This window comes from Sciurus vulgaris, assembly GCF_902686455.1.
Source record: "Sciurus vulgaris genome assembly, chromosome: 14".
Lineage (NCBI taxonomy): Eukaryota > Metazoa > Chordata > Mammalia > Rodentia > Sciuridae > Sciurus > Sciurus vulgaris.
Window position 1 is genome coordinate 54,281,583 of NC_136475.1, and position 26,413 is coordinate 54,307,995.

Here is a 26,413-nt window from a genome sequence, read left to right on the forward strand (position 1 = left end):
AATTCCACAAGTTCCATTCAAGTCTTAGAACATGTTCTTACAAACATAACACATCTTTGCAGGATTTCCCTGGCTTTGGAGAAAGCAAATCTCTTTGCAAAAGAGAGTTGGTAGGTATAGTTGGTAGGTATAGTTCTATGCTATTTTGCAAAGTTTAGTCAAGTTACATCTTCACTTCTTTGTCTTTTGTCTGTGACCACCATTGCTTTACTTTTATGTCTCAAATTGAGACTCATCCAAAGAGAAGATCTGACTGATGGAGTTAATTGCCGTTTACTCATTTTACTAGAACTGTCTCAGCAGACCACCTCACAGAGAACTGGCCAATTTGCAGTATAGACAGACTGCCTTTGAATCAAAAGCCAACCCTGAAAAATCTGCCACAACCATGGTAGCAGCTGTGCACTCTAGACCAGCACAGCAACTGACTGAGCCTCATCTCCTAGAGAGAAGATCTGAAAATGGCAAGCACACTGAAGACACAGTATGCCAAGAATAATCTGTATTCCTATCGAAGCATTTTCTTTTATGTCTCATAATCTACTGAATATTTTACTCAAAGAAGGAAAAGAGGGCTAACTTTTGATTTTCTACTCTAGACATGTAACAAGTTATCTTGCAGGTCTCATGCACGTGCATTAAATAGGTTTAGAATGAATATAAGGCTATTTTAATTATAAGTCCTACAGGGTTTGACCAAATCAAGTAAACACACTTTTGAACACCTACTTGTTTATGGCACTAAGTAGATTAGATTTTCTGAATTCTTACTATATTTTCACCTTCGAATTCAGATTCAACTTAGGTTCACTGAATATTAATTAGAAGATTGAATTTATTTGTGGGTTCATACTTCCCTTCCTTTCTATTCCAGGAAGGATTTAAGATAGATTATAAAACATCATAAAATATGACAAGATAGCATAAATTTAAAGTGAGGCTAGCAAGGAAAATATGTATTGGTGCAAAATGGAAACAAGATTGAAAATGGAAATGGTAGGACTATGCAAAATATATAAACGTGTTTCTAAGCATTCTGGGGAAAACCTTACCAGTTGGAAATTGATGTCATATGACATGAAAAAAACAAAAAGAAGATGGGTATAAAGTAGAACTATTCTCAGGTGTGGGTGACAAGTGGTGGCCGAAGCAGGGGGACAGCAGGGGACTTGGGCTGGAACCATGGTGGACGGCAGCTCCGAGCTGGCTGTTGGGTGCAGGGTCAAGATGGAGGTGGACTACAGCGCCACGGTGGATCAGCGCCTGCCTGAGTGCGAGAAGCTGGCCAAGTTTTAGGAAGGAAGACTTCAAGAAGTCATAACCCTTCCCTCTTTAGAAAAACAAACACGTACTGCTCCTGAAATGGTGTCTACATCCTGAATCTTAGTTGTAGTGGTGAAGATGTACTATGAGGCTAAAGAATGGGATTTACTTCATGAACATATTATGCTGCTGTCAAAAAGGCAGAATCAGTTAAAACAAGCTGTTGCAAAAGTGGCTCAACAGTGCCGTACTTATGTTGAAGAAATCACAGACCTCCCAGTCAAACTTCGATTAATTGATACTCTACGAATGATTACAGAAGGAAAGATTTATGTGAAATTGAACGTGCTCGACTGACTAAAACATTATTAACTATAAAAGAGCAAAATGGTGACATGAAAGAGGCAGTCTCCATTTTACAAGAATTACAGCTGGAAACCTATGGTGGGTCAATGGAAAAAAAAAAAAAAGAGCGAGTGGAATTTATTCTAGAGCAAATGAGGCTCTGCCTTGCTGTGAAGGATTATATTTGGACACAAATTATCAGCAAGAAAATTAACACCAAATTTTTCCAGAAAGAAAACACAGAGAAATTAAAGTTGAAATACTATAATTTAATGATTCAGCAGGATCAGCAATGAGGGATCCTATTTGTCTATTTGTAAACACTACAGAGCAATATATGATACTCCCTGTATATAGGCAGAAAGCAAAAAGTGGCAGCAGGCTCTGAAAAGCATTGTTCTCTATTTTATCCTGGCTCCCTTTGACAATGGACAGTCAGATTTGGTTCAACGAATAAGTGGTGACAAGAAGTTAGAAGAAATTCCCAAGTACAAGGATCTTTTAAAGCTTTTTACTACAATGGAGTTGATGAGGTGGTCCACACTTGTTGAAGATTATGGGATGGAATTAAGGAAAGGTTCCCTTGACAGTCCTGCAACTGATGTTTTTGGTTCTACAGAAGAAGGTGAAAAAAGGTGGAAAGACTTGAAGTCTTGAGTTGTCGAACATGATATTAGAATAATGGCCAAATATTATACTCGGATAACAATGAAAAGGATGGCACAACTCCTCGATCTGTCTGTGGATGAGTCAGAGGCTTTTTTCTCAAATCTAGTAGTTAACAAGACCATCTTTGCTAAAGTAGAGAGGTTGGCAGGAATCATCAACATCCAGAGACCCAAGGATCCCAATAATTTATTAAATGACTGGTCTCAGAAACTGAACTCACTGATGTCTCTGGTTAACAAAACTATATACCTTATAGCCAAAGAGGAGATGATACATAATCTACAATAAGGGTCCCATTGCTTTTAGAAAAGAGATGAAGCAGGAAGTCATTAAAAAAAAAAAGACTTAAAAAAAGAAAGTAGAACTATTCTCACAATAGAGAGCTGAGTTCTCAAATCAAGAGCATATAATGATCTTCTCAACGACATCTTTACAATTGATGTAACCATGAGTTTCAGATATTTCCTTTGTTTATTCTAGGTAGTTTTATGTATATTATACTTACAGTGGCACTTTTGAGTACTCATTTAAAAATATTTATTCAGCCTGTATTATGTTTATGCCACTATTCTAGATTTTGGGAATACAGATTATTCTATAAACAGCTAATTAAATGAGATAAGATGCTTACTCAGAAGAAATTAGATTGAGATGAAATGAAGCAAATCAATAAACAAGCAAACAAATAGGCAAATAAGACTACTCCAGGTTAAATTCACATCTGTGGAGGATGATAAAAAAAAAAAAAAAGAATGTGTTAGTTAATTCTTGGAGTTGGGGTGAGCTAAGTTGATTGTGGATTGAGTAATCTATAAATTCCATATGGAAGAGAAGAGAAAAAGCCACACAAATACTTTGAAATGTTTCTGCAAGCTGCTAGGAAAGTAGAAACTGGAGGAAGGAAGCTGTCATTGCAAATATAAAAGCAAAGGGACTAGTTAAGAAACTACTGTGGGAATTCATGCAAAGTATACTGAAGGTGTAGACCAAGTGAAACAGAAGAGACAATGAACTTGGGATATTTATGGAAGTAAAACAAACAGGGTTCTATGTAACAATTTCATACATGAGACAACTAATTTTCATGGACAGTGATTTTTGGGAATAAGACACTCAACGAAATGAAGTGACAACCTATGGAATGGGAGAGAATATTTGGAAACTATGCATCTAACACCCAGATGGTTAGCATGCAGAATATGTAAAGAACTAGAAAAACTTAACAACAAAGACCCAATTAGAATTGGGAAAACTATCTGAATGTAATTTTCTTTAAAAAATGAACATGTTCTGTATTCACAGCCATCAAGGAAATAAATGCAAATCAAAACCCACAATGAGAGATTCCACACTAGTTAAAATGGTTATGATCAAAAAGACAAAAGCAAGCAAACAAACAACAACAAAAACACAAAGGTGGAAAAGAGGGAACACTTCTACACTGTTGGTGGGAATGTAAATGAGTATAACTATTATGAAGAATAGTAAAGAGGTTTATCAAAAAATTAAAATGGGTCTACCATATGATGCAGGTTTCTCACTGCTGGGTGTATATCCAAAGGAAACGAAATCAATATATCAAAGAGATATTGGCATTCCCATGTTTATTAAGGCACTGTTTATAACAGTCAGAATATGGAATTATCCTCAGTGTCCATCAATGGATGAATGAATAAAGAATGGACAAGGACAATGTGATATGTATATTGTATGTGTATATATATCCATATATACACACATATGTATATATACACACAATATACATACATACACATACATACATATATACATATATAATATACATATATACATGATAAAATATTATTCAACCTTTAAAAGTTTTGTGATAATGTGGATGGAACTGAAGAACATTAGGTTAAGTAAAATAAGCTGAAAATTGAAACACAATTATCACATGTTCTTTCTCATATGTGGAAGCTAAAAGTGGGTGATCTGAATGTGGAGTAGGTATTACTAGAGGCTGAGGACTGGGGAGGGGCAAAGGGAGGATGGGTGAAGTGTACCGAAACATGGTTAGAAAGAATAAGCTTAATGCTCTACAGGGCAGTGGGCTGATTATATTTCTCAATAACCTATGACACATTTCATAAAGAGCTAGGACAGAGGAGCTCAAGATCTCCAAGCATAATGAAATGATAAGGAAAGGGAAAAGTCAAAATACCTGTTTCGATCAGTATGCATTGTTGGAATATTACACTGTAGACCATAAATATGTACAATTATGATATGTTAATCAAAAATTTTAAAAGGAAACTAATTTTCAACAAAGCCATTTAAAAGCACAAGAGCCAGGGATAAAAATAATGTCCAGGGATATTGTGTCTCACTCCAAAAATGTCTATTTATACAATGGGGTCATAAAATAGAAAAAGTCCACTATTTCATAAATGAACAAATGCAATATCCTCCCTTCATAAGGGTAGATTTCAAAAAAAACTATATATTGGACAATAATTTTTTTGTCAAGTAATGTGAATATTGGTTTGATGCAGCTTTGTGTCCCAGCTCTTGGGACACATAATTTTTATAATGATTTGCATGAGTTAATTTTTATAAAGCATTTTGAATGGTGCCTGCACCACTGGGCATTCAAGAAGTAATATAATTTATGATAGAGCAATTTTAAGAGCCATTGACAGAGGCTATTGGCAGGCTTTTTAAAATACTCTCTTTCATCAGTGAATGCTTCTTTACTAATTATACACAATATCACATATATTAAAAAGATACAGGAAATGAAAAATATGGCAATATATATCAATATATCGTATGAGATTTTCTGTGTGTGGAGAATTCCAAATGCTTATTTTCCTCTTCTTTACCATTTTCTGCATTTTCTGAATGTTTTAAAATAAGCATGCTACATATTAACTTTGCTTTCAGAAATTATATGTTTTACTTATAACTATCAGTATGTGCTTGCTTTAAAAGTCGAATCGTGTATATATGCCACAGTTTCTTTGTCCATTCATCTGTTGAAGGGTATCTAGGTTGGTTCCACAGTCTAGATATTGTGAAATGAGCTGTTGTAAACATTGATGTGGCTGCATCACTGTAGTACGACTACACGAATGGTATGAATCTACATCATGCACAACCATAGAAATGAAAAGTTGTACCCCATTTGTGTACAATGAATCAAAATGCAGTTTGTTAAAAAAAATGTCGAATTGTGTAAAGTAACAGTGACTGCATGATAAGAAACTACAGAGATAAGACTATGGAGCAATGAGACTTTGGAAATGTTTCTTCCTACTTCCTTTTCAGATCTTCTCATAATAGTATGCAATATATTTTAAATGAAAGAAAAAGGCTACACAATGTGGGACAATCTGAAATATCTCTTCCATGCAACCACTCTGATTTTTCCTAACCCAAGATTCTTAAGTCCTCTCTTAAGCTCTGATAATATTTTCCACTTCTGTTGTTCACTCATGGCTGTCTTGATTATTTAAATCAATCTTCTGATCTTTTTTACAAAAATATTGCTTCAATGGATTTATATATAGTACCATATAGTGCTTAATTCAAAAATGTCACATCTGTGATCAATTCAGTGGATATCTCTTGTACTGAAAATCTTATGATATTTTTGTTAGTGAAAGATACCATGATTTATAACCTGATAACCTGATAAGAGTATCCATGAAGATGTACATGTTTTTCACAGATGTCAGAAACTGAAAAAAGTTGTGGAAGGGAGCAAATTCCTCTTTCCCAGACACAAAATGTTAAACAATACAGAGCATCTCCCAAATTAATAGAAACCCTGAGTTAGTGAAGATGCCTATGTTCTAATTTCAATTTTATCTCTGAAGAACTTAGCCCTTTTCTGAAACACTAGTTTTCACTTTTGGAAAAGTAAGGTCTTGGGTTTGGATCAATGATCCTTTAAATTCACCATGCATCAAGCTACAGAAAATCATCTCATTTTTAGGGGACAGGACCTAGTTTCTTTCCTACCATGTTGTTTCTTGTTTCAGTTTACTACTTTGTATCACTGAATAGATTCTACTATATGAATAAATTGTTTGTCTATACCACCTATTAATGGACACTTGGATTGTTTCAAGTTTGGAGTTATTATAAATAAAGCTGTTAAGTCAGGCATGGTGGTACATGCCTGTAAGCCCACTGACCCTGGAGGCTGAGGCAGGAGTATTGCAAATTCAAGGTCAGCCTGGGTTAGGGAGACTCAACAATTTAGTGAGACACTGCCTCAAAATTTAAAAATTAAACAAAAAGGAGAGGAGATGCTGCTCAGTGACAAAGTGTTCCTAGGTTTAGTTCCCTAGTACCAAGCAAAACAACAAAATAAACTCAACCACCAACCACAAAGAAAACAGTAAGAGGCAAAGCTGCTAAAAGTATCCATGTACAAATCTTTGTAAATATACACACTTTCACTTTGGGGAGAAAATACCTAAAAGCAGTATTGCTATTATTTGATAGGGGTATGTTCAACTTACCAAGAAACTGTCCACCTACCTTCCCAAATGGCTATACAATTTTGTCATACATTCTCACCAGCAGCATATTGAGAGGTCCGGCACAGTGAGAGATAATTCTTACTCACACCACACCCTTCTTCAACCAATCTATTTAATTTTAGCCATTCTAATAGGTGTGTTGTACTAACTCATTGTGGTTTCAAGTGGTATTTGCTTAATAATTAATACCCAAGAGCATCTTTTTGTTGTGTTTTTGCCATTCTCATACATCATCATTGTTCTTTATTCAAATTTTCTGTCCAGTTAAAATTTAATTTATTTTCTTATTTTTGAATTTTAAGAGTGCTTTAGATATTCTGGATATGTATCCTTTATTAGATGTGATTTGTAAAGATTTTTTTTCTTCCTATGGGTTTTCATTTCATTCTTTTAGTAGTTTCAGAGAGAAAACTTAATTATTTTTTATTTTATTTTTGTACTGGGAATTGAACACAGGGGTGCTTTATCACTAAGCTACATCTCCACCCTTTCTCATTTTTAATTTTGATACAGAAATCCCTAGGTTACTCAGGCTGGCCTCAAAACTGTGTTCCTCTTGCCTCTGTCTCCCGAGTCTCTGGGATTACAGGCATGTGCCACTGCACCCAGCTAATTTAATTTTTTTAAAGTCTAATTTATCCAAGTAATTCCACAATCCAATTTCTTTATGGATTGTGCTGTACTTAAGAAAAAATTTGATAACCCCAAATCAACATTTTCTCCTATTTTCTTGAAATTTCAAATGATAATTGTGGGTTTATCTATTTTTCCTTGCAATTTTATCAGTTTTGCTTTGTAAATTGTGAAGCACTGTTATTAAATATATAAACATTTGAAGTAGGCATATTAAATGTGACTTTTTAAAGATATTAAAATATGATAATCTCTGTCTTTTATGTAGAATTTTAAACCTATTACACTTAATGTGATTTTATATAGTTAGGATTTAAATTGCCATCTTGCAATTAATATTCTACTTGTCCTATATGTTCTTTACTTACCTTTTCTGTCTTCTTAAATTAAATATTTATATAATTTTGATTACTTTCTCTTATTTCTTCTGATAGCTTATTAACTTTAACAGTTACTTAAAAATTTTTTATTATTGCTTTCATGTTTATAGTGTTCAAATTTAACTCAATATAGTCTACTTTCAAGGGACCTCATACTAATAGTGGTATAAGAATCTAACATAGTTTGCCTTCTTTTCCCTGAATGGAACTTTATGTTATTTTTATGTATTTTATTTCGGTATATGCTATAAAGTCCATACTACATTGTTTTTTTAAAACCATCTGTTATCCTTTAAAGAGATTTAAATAATGAGATAGAAGTCCTATGTATTTGCCTTCCAGTTACCATTTCCAGTACTCTATTTTTTGTGTAGATTCAGTTTCATCTGGTTTCATTTTTCTTCCATGTTAAGAACTTCTTTTAGCATTTCCTCAATCTTCTGGTGGTGAATTCTTTCAGTGATTATATTTCTGAAAAATGTCTTACACACCTTCATTTAAAACACATTTTTTATACAATATTAGTTGCTAGGATTTTTTTCCTTCAGTGCTTTAAAGACGGATACAATTGTTCTCCTGTATTCTCATTTGTATTGTTTCCATTAAAAATGTGCTGCCAAAGTTAATGTCCAGTGTTATTTTTAGATCAGTGGGGTTTTCATTTTCATAGTTTTGGAAAATTTGTTTCTTTGAATATTTTTCATCTCCTAATACATCTTCACCAAGGACTACAATTACATATATATTAGATTGCTTTAATTTGCCTCACAGTTATCCAGTACTGTTTCCATGTTCTTTTTAAGTCTTATTTATGTTTTATTTTAAATTGTCCCATCTGTATTTTCAGATGTACTACCTTTTCCAATGTCTGATCTACAGTTAATCTCATCCAATATAGTTTGCATCAAAGTTCATTTTTGGCAGATCCAAGATGGCGGTCTAGAGGGTGACTGCATCTCCAGTTGCTCCAGAACCCAGGATTCAAGAAGGGGAGGCATTGAGAGACTCGGACTAAAATAGAACCATGGGTGAGTCTCTCCCACCAGGTGAAGCTCGGCCTGGGTGGCAGGCCCAGATTCGAGTGGCTTATTAGAGTAGGGCAGGGCAGCTAGAGTCTCCCCCAGGCAACCATGAGCACTCCGGTGGTGGCCTCCTCCCACAGGGCCAGATTCTCCAGGTTCTCGGAGCAGGCCCTCCAGTGAGAGCCTTTCTGCACAGAACCAGCTCCAAGTCCCTGAGCCAGCAGGCGGCGAGCTCTGGCCTGCTGGCAGGTTGCTTCAGAGACCAGGACGGGGCAGCCAGGGACTTCTCCAAGCAGCCCAGCTCCCTCCGGTGAGAAGCACCTTTCTAGGCTAGCTTCTTGGAGCAGACAACCCAGTGAGAGCCTTTCTACACACAGCCAGCCACAAGTCCCCAAGCCAGCAAAGACCTCCAACCTGCAAGCAGCCTCTGGGACCAGGGCAGGGCAGCCAGAGACCTCTCCAGATCTCTCCCTGGAACCAGTAGCGGGCTAGGGGCAGCTTTCTTCAGAAGCACTGCATTATCAAGTTACCCCAAGACTTCAGGCTACTGAAGGCTGGGAGGTGATACACTAGAAATCTACAGGGACACTATAAGCCAATAGAAGAAATCTGCAATATCACAGAGTCCCATTGACATCTGACCAATATGAGAAAACAAGGGAAGAAAATGTCCCAAACAAACTAGATACTATATCAATAAAACCCAATGACAGCACAGCAGAAGAAATGTCAGAAAGGGAGTTCAGAATGTACATAATTAAAACAATCAGGGAAGCAAACTAGGAGATGAAAGAGCAAATGCAGGCATTAAATGACCTCACCAATCAACAGTTAAAAGAGCAAATACGGGAAGCAAGAGATCATTGCAATAAAGAGTTAGAGATACTGGAAAAAAAAAAAAAAAAAAAAAAAAAACAAATCCTTGAAATGAAGGAAAGAATAAACCAAGTTAAAAACTCCATAGAAAGCATACCCAATAGGTTAGAACACCTGGAAGACAGAACCTCAGACATTGAAGACAAAATACTTAATCTTGAAAACAAAGTTGAACAAACAGAAAAGATGGTAAGAAATCATGAACAGAATCTACAAGAATTATGGGATATCATGAAAAGGCCAAATTTAAGAATTATTGGGATTGAGGAAGGCTTAGAGAAACAAACCAAAGGAATGAACAATCTATTCAATGAAATAATATCAGAAAATTTCCCAAATCTGAAGAATGAAATGGAAAACCAAGTACAAGAGGCTTATAGGACTCCAAATATACAAAATGACAACAGACCCACACCAAGGCACATTATTATGAAAATACCTAACACACAAAATAAAGACAGAATTTTAAAGGCCACGAGAGAAAGGAATCAAATTACATTCAGGGGGAAACCAATACGGATATCAGCAGATTTTTCAATCCAGACCCTAAAATCTAGAAGGGCCTGGAACAACATTTACGAAGCCCTGAAAGAAAACGGATGCCAACCAAGAATCTTATACCCAGCAAAACTTACTTTCAGATTTGACGAAGAAATAAGATCCTTCCATGATAAACAAAAGCTAAAGGAATTTACAAAAAGAAAGCTGGCATTACAGAACATTCTCAGCAAAATATTCCATGAGGAAGAGATGAAAAACAACGATGCAAATCAGCAACGGGAGGAACTAGCCTAAAGGAATAGCCAAATAAAGGGGAAACCAAATCATGTCAAAACCAAAAATGAGTCAAATGACTGGGAACACAAATCATATCACAATAATAACCCTGAATGTTAATGGCCTGAATTCATCAATCAAAAGACATAGACTGGCAGATTGGATTAAAAAGAAAAATCCAACAATATGCTGCCTGCAAGAGACTCATCTCATAGAAAGAGATACCCATAGACTAAAGGTGAAAGGATGGGAAAAAATATACCATGCACACAGACACAGCAAAAAAGCTGGAGTATCCATCCTCATTTCAGATAATGTGGACTTCAAGCCATAACTAGTCAGAAGGGATAAAGAAGGACATTTCATACTGCTTAAGGGAAGCATAAATCAGCAAGACATAACAATCATAAACATCTATGCCCTGAACATTGGCTCATCCATGTACGTCAAACAAATCCTCAATTCCAGAAATCAAATAGACCACAACACAATAATACTTGGTGATTTTAACACACCTCTCTCACTGCTGGATAGATCGTCCAAACAAAAATTGAATAAAGAAACCATAGATCTCAATAACACAATCAACAATTTAGATTTAACTGACTTATATAGAATACACCATCCAACAAAGAATGAATACACTTTCTTCTCAGCAGCACATGGATCCTTCTCTAAAATAGACCATGTTTTATGCCACAAAGCTACTGTTAGCAAATACAAGAAGATAGAGATAGTACCTTGTACTCTATCAGATCATAATGGATTGAAATTAGAAATAAATGACAGAATAAAAACCAGAAACTTCTCCAATACCTGGAGATTAAATAATACACTATTATATGATGAATGGATAACAGAAGACATCAGGAGGGAAATAAAAAAATTCTTAGAAATAAACGATAACAAAGACACAGCATATCAAAATCTCTGGGAAACTATGAAAGCAGTACTTAGAGGAAGATTTATTTCATGGGGCGCATTCAACAAAAGAAGTAGAAATCAACAAATAAACGACTTAACACTATAGCTCAAAACCCTAGAAAAAGAAGAGCAGACCAACACCAAAAGTAGTAGAAGACAGGAAATAGTTAAAATCAAAGCCAAAATCAACGAAATTGAAACAAAAGAAACAATCAGAAAAATTAGCAAAATAAAGAGTTGGTTCTTTGAAAAAATAAACAAAATTGATAAACCCTTAGCCACACTAACAAAGAGAAAGAGGGAGAAAACTCAAATTACTAAAATTTGGAATGAACAAGGAAATATCACAACAGACACGAGTGAAATACAAAACATAATTAGAAGCTATTTTGAAAATCTATACTCCAACAAAACAGAAAACCTTGAAGACATCAACAAGTTTCCAAAGACATATGAATTACCTAAACTGAACCAGGAGGACATACACAACTTAAATAAATCAGTTTCAAGCAATGAAACTGAAAAGGTCATCAAAAGCCTACCAACAAAGAAAAGTCCAGGACCAGATGGGTTCTCAGCCGAGTTCTACAAAACCTTTAAAGAAGAGCTCATTCCAATACTTCTCAAAGTATTCCATAAAATAGAAGAGGAAGGAACCCTTCCAAACTCATTCTATGAAGCCAATATCACCCTCATACCTAAACCAGACAGAGTCACATCAAGGAAAGAAAATTTCAGACCAATATCCTTAATGAACATCGATGCAGAAATTCTCAACAAAATTTTAGCAAATTGCATACAAAAATATATAAAAAGATAGTGCACCACGATCAAGTGGGTTTTATCCCAGGGATGCAAGGTTGGTTCAACATCTGGAAATCAATAAATGTCATTCACCATATTAACAGAAAAAAAGTTAAGAATCACATGATTATTTCGATAGATGCAGAACAAGCATTCCATAAAATACAGCATCCCTTCATGCTCAAAACACTGGAAAAAATCGGGGTAGTGGGAACATTCCTTCACATTGTAAAGGCCATCTATGCTAAGCCCATCGCCAATATCATTCTAAATGGTGAAAAACTGAAAGCATTCCCCCTAAAAACTGGAACAAGGCAGGGATGCCCTCTTTCACCACTTCTATTCACCATCATTCTTGAGACTCTAGCCAGAGCAATTAGACAGACCAAAGAAATTAAAGGGATACGAATTGGAAGAGAAGAACTCAAACTATCCCTGTTCACAGATGACATGATTATATATTTAGAGGAACCTGGAAATTCCACCAGAAAACTCTTAGAACTCATAAGTGAATTCAGTAAAGTAGCAGGTTACAAGATCAATGCTCATAAATCCAATGCATTCTTATACATAAGTGATGAATCTTCAGAAAGAGAAATTAGGAAAACTACCCCATTCACAATAGCATCGAAAAAAATGAAATATGTGGGAATCAATCTCACAAAAGAGGTGAAAGACCTCTACAATGAGAACTACAGGACACTAAAGAAAGAAATTAAAGAAAACCTTAGAAGATGGAAAGATCTCCCATGTTTTTGGATAGGCAGAATTAATATTGTTAAAATGGCCATACTACCAAAAGTGCTATACAGAATCAATGCAGTTCCAATTAAAATCCCAATGACGTACCTTACAGAAATAGAGCAAGCAATTATGAAATTCATCTGGAAGAATACGAAACCCAGAATAGCTAAAGCAATCCTCAGTAGAAAGAGCGAAGCAGGGGGCATTGCAATACCAGATCTTCAACTTTACTACAAAGCAATAGTAACAAAAACAGCATGGTATTGGTACCAAAATAGACAGGTAGATCAATGGTACAGAATAGAGGACATGGACACAAACCCAAATAAATACAATTTTCTCATACTAGACAAAGGTGCCAAAAACATGCAATGGAGAAAAGATAGCCTCTTCAACAAATGGTGCTAAAGTGGAAAACCATATGCAACAGAATAAAATTAAACCCCTATCTCTCACCCTGCACAAAACTCAACTCAAAATGGATCAAGGACCTCAGAATCAGACCAGAGACCCTGCATCTTATAGAAGAAAAAGTAGGTCCAGATCTTCAACTTGTTGGCTTAGGATCAGACTTCCTTAACAGGACTCCCATAGCACAAGAAATAAAAGCAAAAATCAACAACTGGGATAGATTCAAACTAAAAAGCTTTCTCTCAGCAAAGGAAACTATCAGTAATGTGAAGAGAGAGCCTACAGAGTGGGAGAATATCTTTGCCACTCATACTTCAGACAGAGCACTAATTTCCAGAATATATAAAGAACTCAAAAAATTCTACACCAAGAATACATATAATCCAATCGTAAAATGGGCTAAGGAAATGTACAGACACTTCACAGAAGAAGATGTACAAGCAATCAACAGATATATGAAAAAATGTTCAACATCTCTAGTAATAAGAGAAATGCAAATCAAAACCACTCTAATATTTCATCTCACCCCAATTAGAATGGCTATTATGAAGAACACAAGCAACAATAGGTGTTCTCGAGGTTGTGGGGAAAAAGGTACACTCATACATTGCTGGTGGGGTTGCAAATTAGTGCAGCCACTCTGGAAAGCAATGTGAAGATTCCTCAGAAAGCTTGGAATGGAACCACCATTTGACCCAGCTATCCCACTCCTTGGCCTATTCCCAAATGACTTAAAATCAGCATACTACAGAGATACAGCCACATCAATGTTCATAGCTGCTCAATTCACCATAACTAGATTGTGGAACCAACCTAGATGCCCTTCAGTTGATGAATGGATATAGAAACTGTGGCATATATATATACGATGGACTATTACTCCGCCATGAAGAATGATAAAATTATGGCATTTGCAGGCAAATGGATGAAATTGGAGAATATCATGCTAAGTGAGTTAAGCCAATCTCAAAAAACTAAAGGATGAATGATCTCGCTGATAAGTGGATGAGGACATATAATGGGGGGTAGGAAGTGTTAGCGTTAGGGTTCGGGTTAGGTTTAGGGATAAAGAGTGTGGTAAGAATGGAGGAAGGAAGGACTGTATAGAGGGAAAAGAGGAGTGGGAGGGGTGGGGGGGAAGGGAAAAAAACAACAGAATGAATCAAGCAACATTGCCCTATGTAAATTTATGATTTTCTTTAAAAAAAAAGTCCATTTTCTATCTATTTTTAGATTATTCGCATCTGCATATTATATTTGATCCTTTTCTACAATTTTTTGGATACAAAGAATAAAAGTATAATACCTGCTTACACTATTTGTGAGTTCCATGTTGGTTTCATTTGATTGATTTTTTTTACCTCAATGTGGATTATATTTTTTTGTATCTTCATATCTGGAAATTTTTATATGACACTATAAAGTTTTAATTTTATGTTTCAGGGTACTAAATAATTTTGTACTCCGAAAATATTCTGTTAATTTATTCTTAAGTGCCATTAAATTACTTGGAGACTCTTTGATCATTTCAGGTCTTGGATTTAAGATTTGTTAGGTCTAGTGTGGCATTTTTGGTTTAAGGCTAATTATTCTTGCGTACTCTACCCAACTCCAAGTGAATTATGGAATTTTCCATTCTGGCTACAGAGAGCCAGTCCTATTCCTGGGGTTGGGTAAACTCCTAGTGCTGTTCCTCTAATGCTTTTAGGTATTCATTCCTGTTTTCCTGGGCCCCAGGCAGCTTTCTCTTATGCTGCCACAAGTACCCTGAAGAACATGGGGGTGGGAAGTGGGGCTGGGGTCAGGGGAAACTCTGTGGGTCTCCAGTGTTTTCTTAATGTCAGAAGTTGAGTTTACTAGGAAAGGGTCAGCTAGTAAATCCCTTAGGCAATATGCAGACTATCACACATTTTTCTCTTTATTTTCTTCATGTTCTTTCTAAATATAAAGATAATTCTTGGTATACAGGGTATGGAAAACAGAATGTAGACTGGATTTGGCACCAGGCTGGGGTTTTCCCACCCTGGATCACACAGCTTCCTCCAGTCTCTGCTCTTCTCTGTGAACTGTATTTGCCTTGGTTTCCTAGACTCTCAGCTCCTCCTCCTCAGACAGAGTCTTCAGGGGCTTCCTGGGTTCTCTCTGCTGTGTCCTGGAAGCCTCTGATGTCAGTCCCTAGGACAATTGTAGGTGATTCCTTGTCTGTTTCCTGTATGTCAGCACTTCTGTTCTGAGTTGCCTGATACTCAGTGTTATACCAGTTTATAACATGTGTCCTGATTTCTTTTTAAATTTGCTTTAGATACAAGATAAATATGGTGCTAAATTTTACTGGAAGTATAAGTGCCAGAAAAACTTTTTAATACCCTCCCACCCCAGTAGTACGGATTGAATGGAGAGGACTCTACCACTGAGCTGTGTCTGCATTCTTTTTAGTTTTTGTTTTGACACAGGTGTCACTAAAGTTGCCCAGGCAGGTCTTGAACTTGTGATCCTCCTGCCTCAGCCTCCTGAGTTGCTGAGATTATAGGCATGTGCCACTGCACCAGGCTCAAATATGTTTTCCAAGTTTGTCTTATTAATGGTTCTTCTGTAAATGGAGATCAAGAATCAAATGACATAAATGTTTTAGTGTTTCTACAGCACTTTTATCAATGTAGAAGTTTAGATCAAGAATAACAAGCCCACTAGTTTCCAACATTTTATGGTTTTGGTTTATATTGATTTTTTTTTTTTGTTTTCACCTTATTATTAATCTTTTTGTTTCATTTTCTAAACTTAATGATATCTTGATTTTAAATTTTCTATTTTTTTTTTCTATTCAAGATCTCTCATTATCAAAGTATGGCTTGTGTTTGTTTATTTTTTTACATACAATATCCTCTTCACTTTCTGAGTATGCTAATTTATTTTATTAGCAATTAAATTGGATATGAATTTGGACTTCTGTGTCATGATACTGACCTTCATTAACATGTAATGATTCTTGGCTATGCACTCATTTTTTGCAGGGGTACCAGGGATTGAACTCAGGGGCACTGGACCACCAAGCCACATCTCCAGCCCTATTTTATATTTTATTTAGAAACAGGGTCTCACTGAGCTGCTTAGCACCTCACTTTTGCTGAGGCTGGCTTTGAATACACGAACCTTCTGCCTCAGCCTCCCAAGCTGCTGGGATTGTAGGCGTGCACCATCACACCTGGCCATGTGTTCATTTTAAACAGATATTTCCTATTAAATGATGTGTTGCAGATATGCAACTTGTTCAGGGATATTCCTGTGGCTTGCATTATGACCTGATTTGAGAGAGAATAAGTCTTATCATTGGGTGTGATACTTGGACAGTCACCTCTTTGGGTATGACTTTGCCAGAGAACTGCCATTTTCCACTTGAAAACAGTTGGTTCCATGACTGGAACTAGGAAGAATGGAGGATTGAAGAAGTTTATCTTCCTTACTGAAATTTCTATTTTTTTTTCCCATCAATTGTGCTAATATTTGAACTTAGGTTACTATTTATTTTTAGCCTACACAACTTCTGAAAACACTCTATTATTTCTTTATACATTTTAGGATATAGGCTGCTTCCTTACATTCATTCAGTCTACTTTGTGTCTTTTAAATGTTCCTCAAAGTTTCCGATTTGCTTCCCTTTTGTGAACATTGTTATGTATGAAGGAATACATATTTTAACTAAGCATAGCAGTGCATGCCTTTAATCCCATTGGCCCTAGAGGCTGAGGCAGGAGGATCGAAGGTTCAAAGTCAGCCTCAGCAACTTAGTGAGACCCTATGAAGATCAGTGAAACTCTGCCTCTAAATAAAATAATAAAAAGGACTGAGATGTGACTTAGTGGTTAAGCAACCATGGGTTCAATCCCCAGTACCAAAATAATAAGAATAAATAAATATAAAAATATATAAACTAATTTATATATTATATATTTATGTATAACACTAATCCTCTATCTATATAAATATATATTATAAATTATATATTTATAATAAATTATATGTTTGTATAATATATATTAATATAATAAGTATACACATACATAAACTAATCCTCTATTACTTCAAAGGACCTGGCATGGATACAGGAGATAATACATATGATTAGTCTACTATCCTCAACAGGAAAAATCATTTTATTGTTCTCTGATTTCCATATCTTATTTTTATTTTTCCTTGTGAAGCCATGGCAATTGTTCTAGGATAATTGCTTTGTCTATCCAGTAGCTGTAGCACTGGGAGCATCTGGATAATGTAGGGATCTGTATTAGTCCATTTTGGATTACTATAACCAAATACCTGAGACTAGATACGTATAAAGCAAACAGGTTTATTTAGCTCACAATTCTGGAGGCTCCAGAACTTGGCACTGGCATCAGCTTAGCTCTGATGAGGGTCTTACAGTAGATGGTGAGATAATGAGAATGCATATGAAAGGGAAAGATTTCCAGAGAGGAAGCCAGAAGGATTTCAAAGGTCAGCCTCTTTCTTTTATAATAGCTTACTCTCCTGAGAACTAAATAGTGGATCCCATAAGAACTACCTTGATCCCTTCCATGGGCATACCTGTAACCATCTAAGGTCTTCCCACTAGGCCCCACCTCTTAAACTTTCCACTGCCTCCCACATCACCATTCTGAGGACCAAGCTTCCCACTCATGAACCCCTGAGGGACACACTCAAGTCATATACAAAACATAGTGGGCTCTCTCCACAATTCTGCGTTTAGGCTTTGAGATTCATTTTCTATCTGTGTTTTATTTAAAAGAGAAGAATATTAGAATGTTACCTAGTCTGTTTGACATGTTTCTATTATCCATAAAGCTTCAATTCAAATAATTGAAAGTGAAAAATTCAATCAGATTTTAGATGCAATAAATTTATTATTGCTCTATAACTTGAAGTTCACCAATCCCTCTCTTATTTATAGCTACAATGTTTATTCAAATTAATTTAGCATGGAATTTTCAGTAGACTAATCACTAGGCAACAAAGTATAAAAAGGTACTTACTGAGCAGAACTGGGACAGCATTTGGGAATCTCCCAGGATATGATATCAGCCTCAGTGCAGATCTGCTTACCTAGCAACTCCTTGTCCAGTCACAGTTCATTATTGTGATAGTACCTAGCAGCTTATGTTTTCTATATTCTAAAACAAAACAAAAGTATAAACAGAGAATTTAACTAGATACCAATGGGACCAAGGACAACACGTCTTTACATGCGATGAACAAGCTAATAGAAGTGTAGGTGGTAGAATTCCAAATGAGACTTGAAAAAAAAAGAAAGACACAGGCCTGAAAGGAGCACAGGCAGATGTCACAGCACCTAGGAAGGAACAGAGGCTGAAAAGAGTTCAGCAAGTCTGGTGACCTGCTTTGTGTGCAGGTGTGGAAATGAGGTTGAACAAGACGGCAGATCATGCAGCACATTTTATCATCTTTGGAAAAATGCCAGGGAGAATTTTTAGTGCAATGGAGAGTGAATCAAAGGTTTCACACAAGACAATACAGTTACATGGTCTGGATTAAGAAATGTAGGAAGATCATGCTAAACGAAACCCGAAAAACCAAAGGCCAAATGTTTTCTCTGATACGTGGAAGCTAATTCACAATGAGGGTAGATAGGGAAGAATAGTTACTTTATTTTAGGTAGAGGGGAGTGAAGGGAGGGGAAGCGGTATGGGGGAAGGAATGATAGTAGAGTGAAACAGACATTATTACCTCATATACATGTATGACTATATGGCTGATGTGATCCTACAATATTTATGATCAGAAAAGAGATTATCTATGTATGATCTATCAAAATATATAAATGCATTCTATTGTCATGTACAACTAATTAGAACCAATAAACTACAAAAAAAAAAAAAAAAAGAAATGTAGGAAGAAATGCTAAGGATGTTATTGCAGCAAGAGATCCTGGTGAATTGAGGAGGTGATAGTGGAGGTGAAGAGAAGATAGGGACTTGGAGATAGCATTAAAAGTAACAGTATTTCATGATGGATGGGATGTGGGGAGTGACTGGAAGCAGAGTCAGCCTTCTTGTTTGAGCAAGTGGTGTCTGTAAAGCAGAGGAAGACATCAAGAGTTCACTTTGTGATTTGTCAAGTGTGTAGCACCTGTGAAGTTGCAACAGTTGAGTACGTGAAGTCAGATATCAGAGGATTTTGGGTTGTTTCTTTCCTACCTCCTTGCGACTCATCTTGCCTTCCTGTCTCTCACTTTTATTTTCTCCACATTTTCCTTTGACCTTCTTCACTTTTCACTTGACAGATTCTCTCAGCTTACAGCATTCACTCCTAGGTTTCACATTTCATATTTTGCAAATGACGTTCCCTTCTTTATCTTTGATCCAGTCCTTTCTTCTGAATATATATATAGGTTTATATATTTGACTTCCTACCTGGATTTTTGGTGTGCAGGGTTCTTATGCATCTAAAACTCCATGTAGCTTAGGAAGTTCCCGCTACCCATTGAGAACCTGAAACTATTTCTCACCTCACCGTTGTCCTCGCTCTCCAAATGCAATCCATAACATACTTCTTTTGAACAGATATTTTTAATCTTTTTCACGTGATTATTTAGAAAAATCTGTCTCCCTTGGAAGTTTCACCCTTAAGTCTGGAATGGAGCTAAGCCTGTGGGTGGGTCTTAAATGGCTCTAGATGTGGAGAAAAGCCACATATTTTGAGGTTAGGAAATGCTGAGCAGGAAAGCATCAGGATTTAAGTAAAATGTCAGAGATCGTTCTGGCATCTGTGGGCTAGAAAGAGCAGTAAGGAGATCTGCAGTAGAGATATTTCAGGGTGGGAACTATGGCACCAAATTGTTTTCTAAATTATAAAATGAAATTACACAATCAAAGCTGCTACTATTTTTCATTTTCTAATGCATTTAATTATTTTCCCTTTAGATTAAATTGAATAATCAATTTGAAGGGGATGAGGCACATAGGAAATCATCCCAGAGGGCAGAGCATGGATGTCTTATAACTTCTCCTTAAGATTTGATGTCCTATTATTTTGAAAAATTCTTCATGAGAAAAACTCTTATTGTGACTCCAGAAAATTTATCTTCCTAATATCTAACTTGTTGTGACAATCTTATGGAAGGTGGACACAACTGTCTCCCACGTGTAAACACCAACTCTCACACTTTAATCATTCTTTATCCTTAGCATGTAGGTGGTTAAAGCATTTTTTAAATCGTATGTTTGACATTAGAAAATATTTTCTAAAATACTGTGATACTAGCATATTTATTCCTATGGATTGTCTGGTTGGTGTGGGAGGTGTTATGCTTAGTATAAAACAGATGAGTTTCTCTGTGTAGCCATCCTCTGTATCAAGGTGAAGCCATCCTCTGTAGCAAGGTGAAGAAATGTTCTCAAATGGAGATGACGAATAACCCTAAAGGAAAGAATGAGTTACAAAGGGATAACCACTCCAAAAAAGGACTTGAAGCTGAGAAAATCATATGGGTGGTGACTGGCATGGATTTGGGCTCAATATATCTGTAAACCCCCGGGAGCAAATGCTTGGAGCACTGTTTTCTTTTTTATTGAACATTCTCTCAGATAGTTCCTGTTCAGTGAAATAAGGTGCTAGCTGGTGCCATTTTTCTAATTCATAGAATGGACCAAAATCCTGTAGAAAGCCAAATAATAAGTACATAAGTACATTTTCTTGTTGACAGATTTTTTTTTTTTTTTCAAATGAAGACTGAAAGGCTGGAGTTTTAGATGATATTTCAGAAGACTGAGACTTCCACGTGTTATATGTGTCATAGAGAGGAAACTGCCACATTTCCAGATTGAGAGTGTGTGGGATGGGAGTGTGGAAAGAGGTGGAAGAAGTTAGCTTTATAAACATTCAGGACATTATGGATTCTCCACTAGCTCATTTCCAGCTGGTGGCTTTATTACTGATTACCCACAGATATTAAAGTCACTTACCCTGCCTTTAGAACATCAAAACTTGGCCAAGGAGGAGAAGATTCTCACTCAAATGTCCAGGATATGACTCTTAAACCATGCTTTTATTTTTCCCTCCCTTACCCACTGCTGGCTGTGAATCAAAGTCATATTTCCAGTTGGAACTCCTGCTTTGGCTCACAGCTTCATATACCCTCATCCTGCTTCTCTGTCTATACCATTTTAATTAAAATGGTACCAATATAGGATACAGTGGTTCCCAGGCCCAAGGTAATCCTATATTGGAATACTACCAGCACTGAATATTCTATTTTCCAGATCTTGTGCTACATGGACTGTGATCAACAAGCTAAAGCAGGATGCCTGACATAAGGAACACCTGCTCAGCATTTCTACTTATTTCTAATTTTTCATTATGGAACATTTTCAACAAAAGTGGAGAGAATGATATAATGAACCCCAAATATCCATTAATCAGCCTGCACTATTCTTAATATATAATCAGTCTTGTTCCTACTTGTGTTTTGAATTTCTTGTGGTTTCTATGTTAACATTTTGCATCTTAAATATGTAGTACTAGTTGATATTTGGCTGCATGAACATTTCTTCCTTTATGCTCAATTAATGAGGAAATTACTTATTGAGAGCTTGCAGTTGGATATATGTATAAGTTTTTCTCCTTAAGATGTTGGAGAACAGCCTGTTATCCTGTAAGTTACGGGTAAACATCTTTCTAATCATCTTTCTCTCATTCACTCACTCAGTCACACATTTATCTGATCACTCGGTTTTAAACTCCATTTATAATGAACATTCGAAAACAAAAAACACAGTCTAAAAGTAGTTCACAATTTGTAGGGGAGATAAATGCATAATTGGGTATTCTATGAGGGAAAGGTCAGAGAGACTTTTTTGCAAAGCAAGGGTTATGGTCCCCATTTCTTGGCTCTGTATTACAAAGAATATTATCATGTGTGGCTTTCCCATTTCTGTCTCATTCATGTTTACATCTTTATCATGAATACAATGCAGGTCTTTGTATCTTTCTAATAGAAACTCCCATCCCAAGTGTTATCAGTATAACTAGCATTTAGAAAGTATTTTAAATGACCCACATGTTAAATGCATAAATGAATAAGTACATGATTATACGGTAGAATGGAAGAAAAATTAAAATTGTTTTGTTTTCCACTTGAAATAAATCATCGGTAGTAGAATTATATGAAGACAGGATGTATCCAATGAGGAGATTCTTAGAATTAGCGAATTGACACCTTTAAGAACTAATATCAACCATTTATTCAACTTTTATCTCATTGTAGATGAAATTAAAAGAAAAAAAATGAGGCTCAAAGACAACAGTTCACATGACATAGAATTACAACCTATTTATATGACTAGTTTTCTTTTTTTCATAACATACTGGAAAAGCTTATCATTCAATCCAGTTGTAAATCATAAGACAAAATTACTCCTTTAACAATGGGAAAAATTCATACATGTTTTCTGCAGTAGTACTCCAGTTATCTGTAGAATATTCTTAAAATATGATCTAAATATATCTTCTCCCAGAACAGAATTTCAAAAATTTTTATGTTGATATTCCATGTACCCCTAATTTTGTTTATGTGCAGGAATTGGCTTCATTATTTTTTAAAACTATTTTTTAGTTGTCAATGGACCTTTATTTTACTTGTCAATGGACCTTTATTTTACTTATTCATATGTATTCATATGTATTCATATTGTTTTACTTCAACCCCCACCTCACACATGGTAGGCAGGCGCTCTACCACTGAGCTAGAACCCCAACCATGGCTCCTTTATTTTTAATCTCTAAAAATAGATGCCTTTTATGAGATAGTGATATCTTGTTCTTGGCTGCAGCACTCGAGTTACAGAAATTGGCTTAATAAAAAAGTAACAGCAATTATAACCTCAAGGGGCATTGAGGTATGGTTAAAGGACAAAGAGCAAGATATAATTGCAAATAATTTCCTGTCTTGGCAGGATTAACAATGATGGAACTGCTATCCAATTGGTCTTGAAAGAGGATCAACACAACAAAGACAGATACTGTGCCTCCATTTAATGGGTAGCCTAAAGAAACTGGAGTAGGTCTTTCTATTTAGAGTCTTGTCCAACCATTGTATTAATCACTAATTACTTTGTCCCTTGTCTGTCCTTTGAGAAGGAGGTTTGACTTTAGACTGTCCAGAACCACAGACTTCATAAAAGCATTTATCCTTGAAAGTCTCTGTGTGAATATCAACTTGTGATAGCATGCCCAAAATCATGGCTGTTTTTACCTTCTTTATTATTGCCCCACTCAGGCCCAATGCTTTTAGTCTACTGCTCCCACTCCAATCCCTTGTACTTCTATAAACAGACAAATGGAAACCCAGGGCTCTCAAAACTGCCCTCCGTATGGTGACTCATGCCTGACCTAAGTTCTGGTTTCCATTACGGATTGGCCTTAGTCCTGGTCTTTAAGACTCTCCTGCCTCATTATTGGTTGGAACCTCTGTTCCCATAGAGATGCCACCCAATCCAGGCTGCTCTGCAGACACAGCCTCGGCACAGAACTTCCTGGCAGCATTGCCTCTGTGTGTGTGCACATATGCACACATGTGACTTACACGGATATGTTCTTGTTTACATGATTGGGGTCTTAAACAATGTAGTCCTTGAGAGCAGAGATCATAAATATGTTACATGATAGTATTATTTTTTAATTTTTTTAAATTTAGCTTTTAATTTTCTACAGACTGCATTTTGATTCATTGTACACAAATGGGGTACATCATTTCATTTCTATGGTTGTGCATGATGTAGATTCATACCATTCGTGTAAACATACATGTACATAGGGTAATGATGTCTGTCTCATTCCACCACTTTTCATACTCCCTCCCTCTCATTTCCTTCTACATAGTCTAAAGTTTCCCCATTCTTCTCTCACTCCACACCTCCCCCAACCCCCATTATATATCATTCTCAGTGTTATTGATAAAGAGCAAATGGAACACCTTTCCCATGCCAGGACATTTTAGTGAAAGTTTTTACATTCACCCTCTTACTTAGTCCTCACCACTCTGCTGGGAGAGTCATAGGTCATACTTGGAGACTGGCTGGTGGACTCACTGACCAAAACTCAAACATCATTAATTGAGTGACCATGGTCAGCCATTGGGTTAAGTGTTTTCAGCACACTGCTTATTTCATGTCCACATCAACCTTGTGAGGAATTCTCATCAGCATTTTATATTTGAGGAATGGAGGTGCAGACAGGTTAAGAAAGGATGCATAGCCACGCCAAGAGTAAAGACAAAGTGAGCCAAGACACAAACCCAGGTGGTTCTGACTCCAAAGTCAGTACTTCTTTCTCTTTAGGGTGCTGTTTTTGTGAGGCCAGAAGCACTTTTTCCCTTGCTCAAGGTTTAATGTCTAGTTGCTGTATCTAACTTTGGCATACTCAATTAGCTTAGACTTGAGTTGTGCTGTGCTTTTGTGTGTGCTACGGACCTAAGAGGAATGTCCTTTCTTCTGTCCTTGTCCCTCCAAGGCATTTACCTTTGACTTGTTTCCTGACCTGAAACCTTTCCTGACTTTTCCACCTATAGTGATTTCTTTCATTACAGACTACAGTAATAGTCATAATTCTCCCACTTTAGGTGCTTAGTCACACAGCTCACAATGCCACTTCATAGTTTTGTATGAATATATCTTATCTACCCAGGTAGATTTATAAATCTCTGGACAGTGAGAATTGTGTGCTGTACTTTTTGGGGAGGGGAGGGTAATTTCCTCAGTTGTTACACTTAATGACTTTTCACTGGAAAACTTTTCATTAAATTTAAAGACTTAGACACATGTATGAATATTTCAGTTACTGGGAAAATGGGCTTATCCTGAGGAATCTTCAGGATGGATTGAGGTTAGACAGAAAAGACATGTAAACTTAGAGGCTTGTCTGTTGAGATAGCTGTTTGGGACAGAAGCCTATATAATTTGAATCTGACTAAGTGTCATGAATTTAGGGAAATCTAGAAAAACATAAGACCCTGTAAGTGTTTAAAATAAAAGAGATTTAATGCAGCAATTTAGTTTCACAGGTGATATAAGCTTCAAGAAGCCATAAAGGAACAGTGAGGTAATCTAGATTAGCAACAGTTAAAAAAGGGTTACCAGAGCTCAGGAGTTGATCCCAGATTCATCTTTCTGTTAGAAGCCAAAGCAGAACCAAGGAAATGTATTTGCTACCATAGATACTGTCCAGGCAGAGAGAAAGAGAAGGAGAGGAGGGGGAGAAAAATTAAGCACAGAAAGCATTTATTTTCTTTTGTCTTTCCATCACTGCCCTCCATTGGGGGAACCCAGGTAGCAGCAATTATGCAGGACCCAGGAAATACAGGGGTCAGCACCTCTGTGATACGGAAGAGAGGAGCAGCAGAGTGAGAAAAGGATTCAGGACATAGGAATCAACAAACAGCATCTGTGTTGAGGGAGTAGTTAGGAGCTAAACCTGCTTGTATCAAAGGGGTGTCAGATGACAAAAGGTTCTCTAAGAACAGATCTCATGCTACTCAGAGCTAATTATTGTATTTGATAGGTGTTAGCGGAACTGTTGTCTCATTTAATAATTGCATTCACAGTACTGTGGAGAACAAGGTATTCATGTGGCTTAATGATAGAGACTAGTAATAGTCCTTGGGCATCATTTCTTGGTAAAACAGTGATGATTTCTTTTTGCACCTTGAGTTATTTCTGTGAAATTCCTTTCCTGAGTGGCAATTTGGAAAAATATCCTTTGGCATAAATGGATATCATGCTTCTTACAGCAAACTGGGGTTTTATCTTTGCAGTGTGAAATGGCACAGTAGGCTAGACATGTCCAAAATTGTACATGGGAAACACCATGGCTGCATTTAAGCCAAAGCCACCTTCTGCACAGGAGGGAGGTACAGTGATTTGCTTAAGATTACTGTAAAATCTCATGAGGCTTTATAGAGTTGTGGCATGGACATACTACAAATCCTAGGCTTTGCTACCTTCTGTTTGACTATAAAATTTTTTTTCTCTAACCTTTTGAATTTTAG

General features: G+C 36.3%; 1 pseudogene across 1 annotated transcript; it reads left to right on the forward strand.

The window, feature by feature from the left end:
- The first annotated feature begins 1,147 nt into the window (after nt 1–1,147).
- On the forward strand, nt 1,148–2,612 carry LOC306643417 (26S proteasome non-ATPase regulatory subunit 12-like; annotated as a pseudogene). Its single transcript has one exon. The product of its transcript is annotated as a 26S proteasome non-ATPase regulatory subunit 12-like (transcript).
- Nucleotides 2,613–26,413: the final 23,801 nt, after the last annotated feature.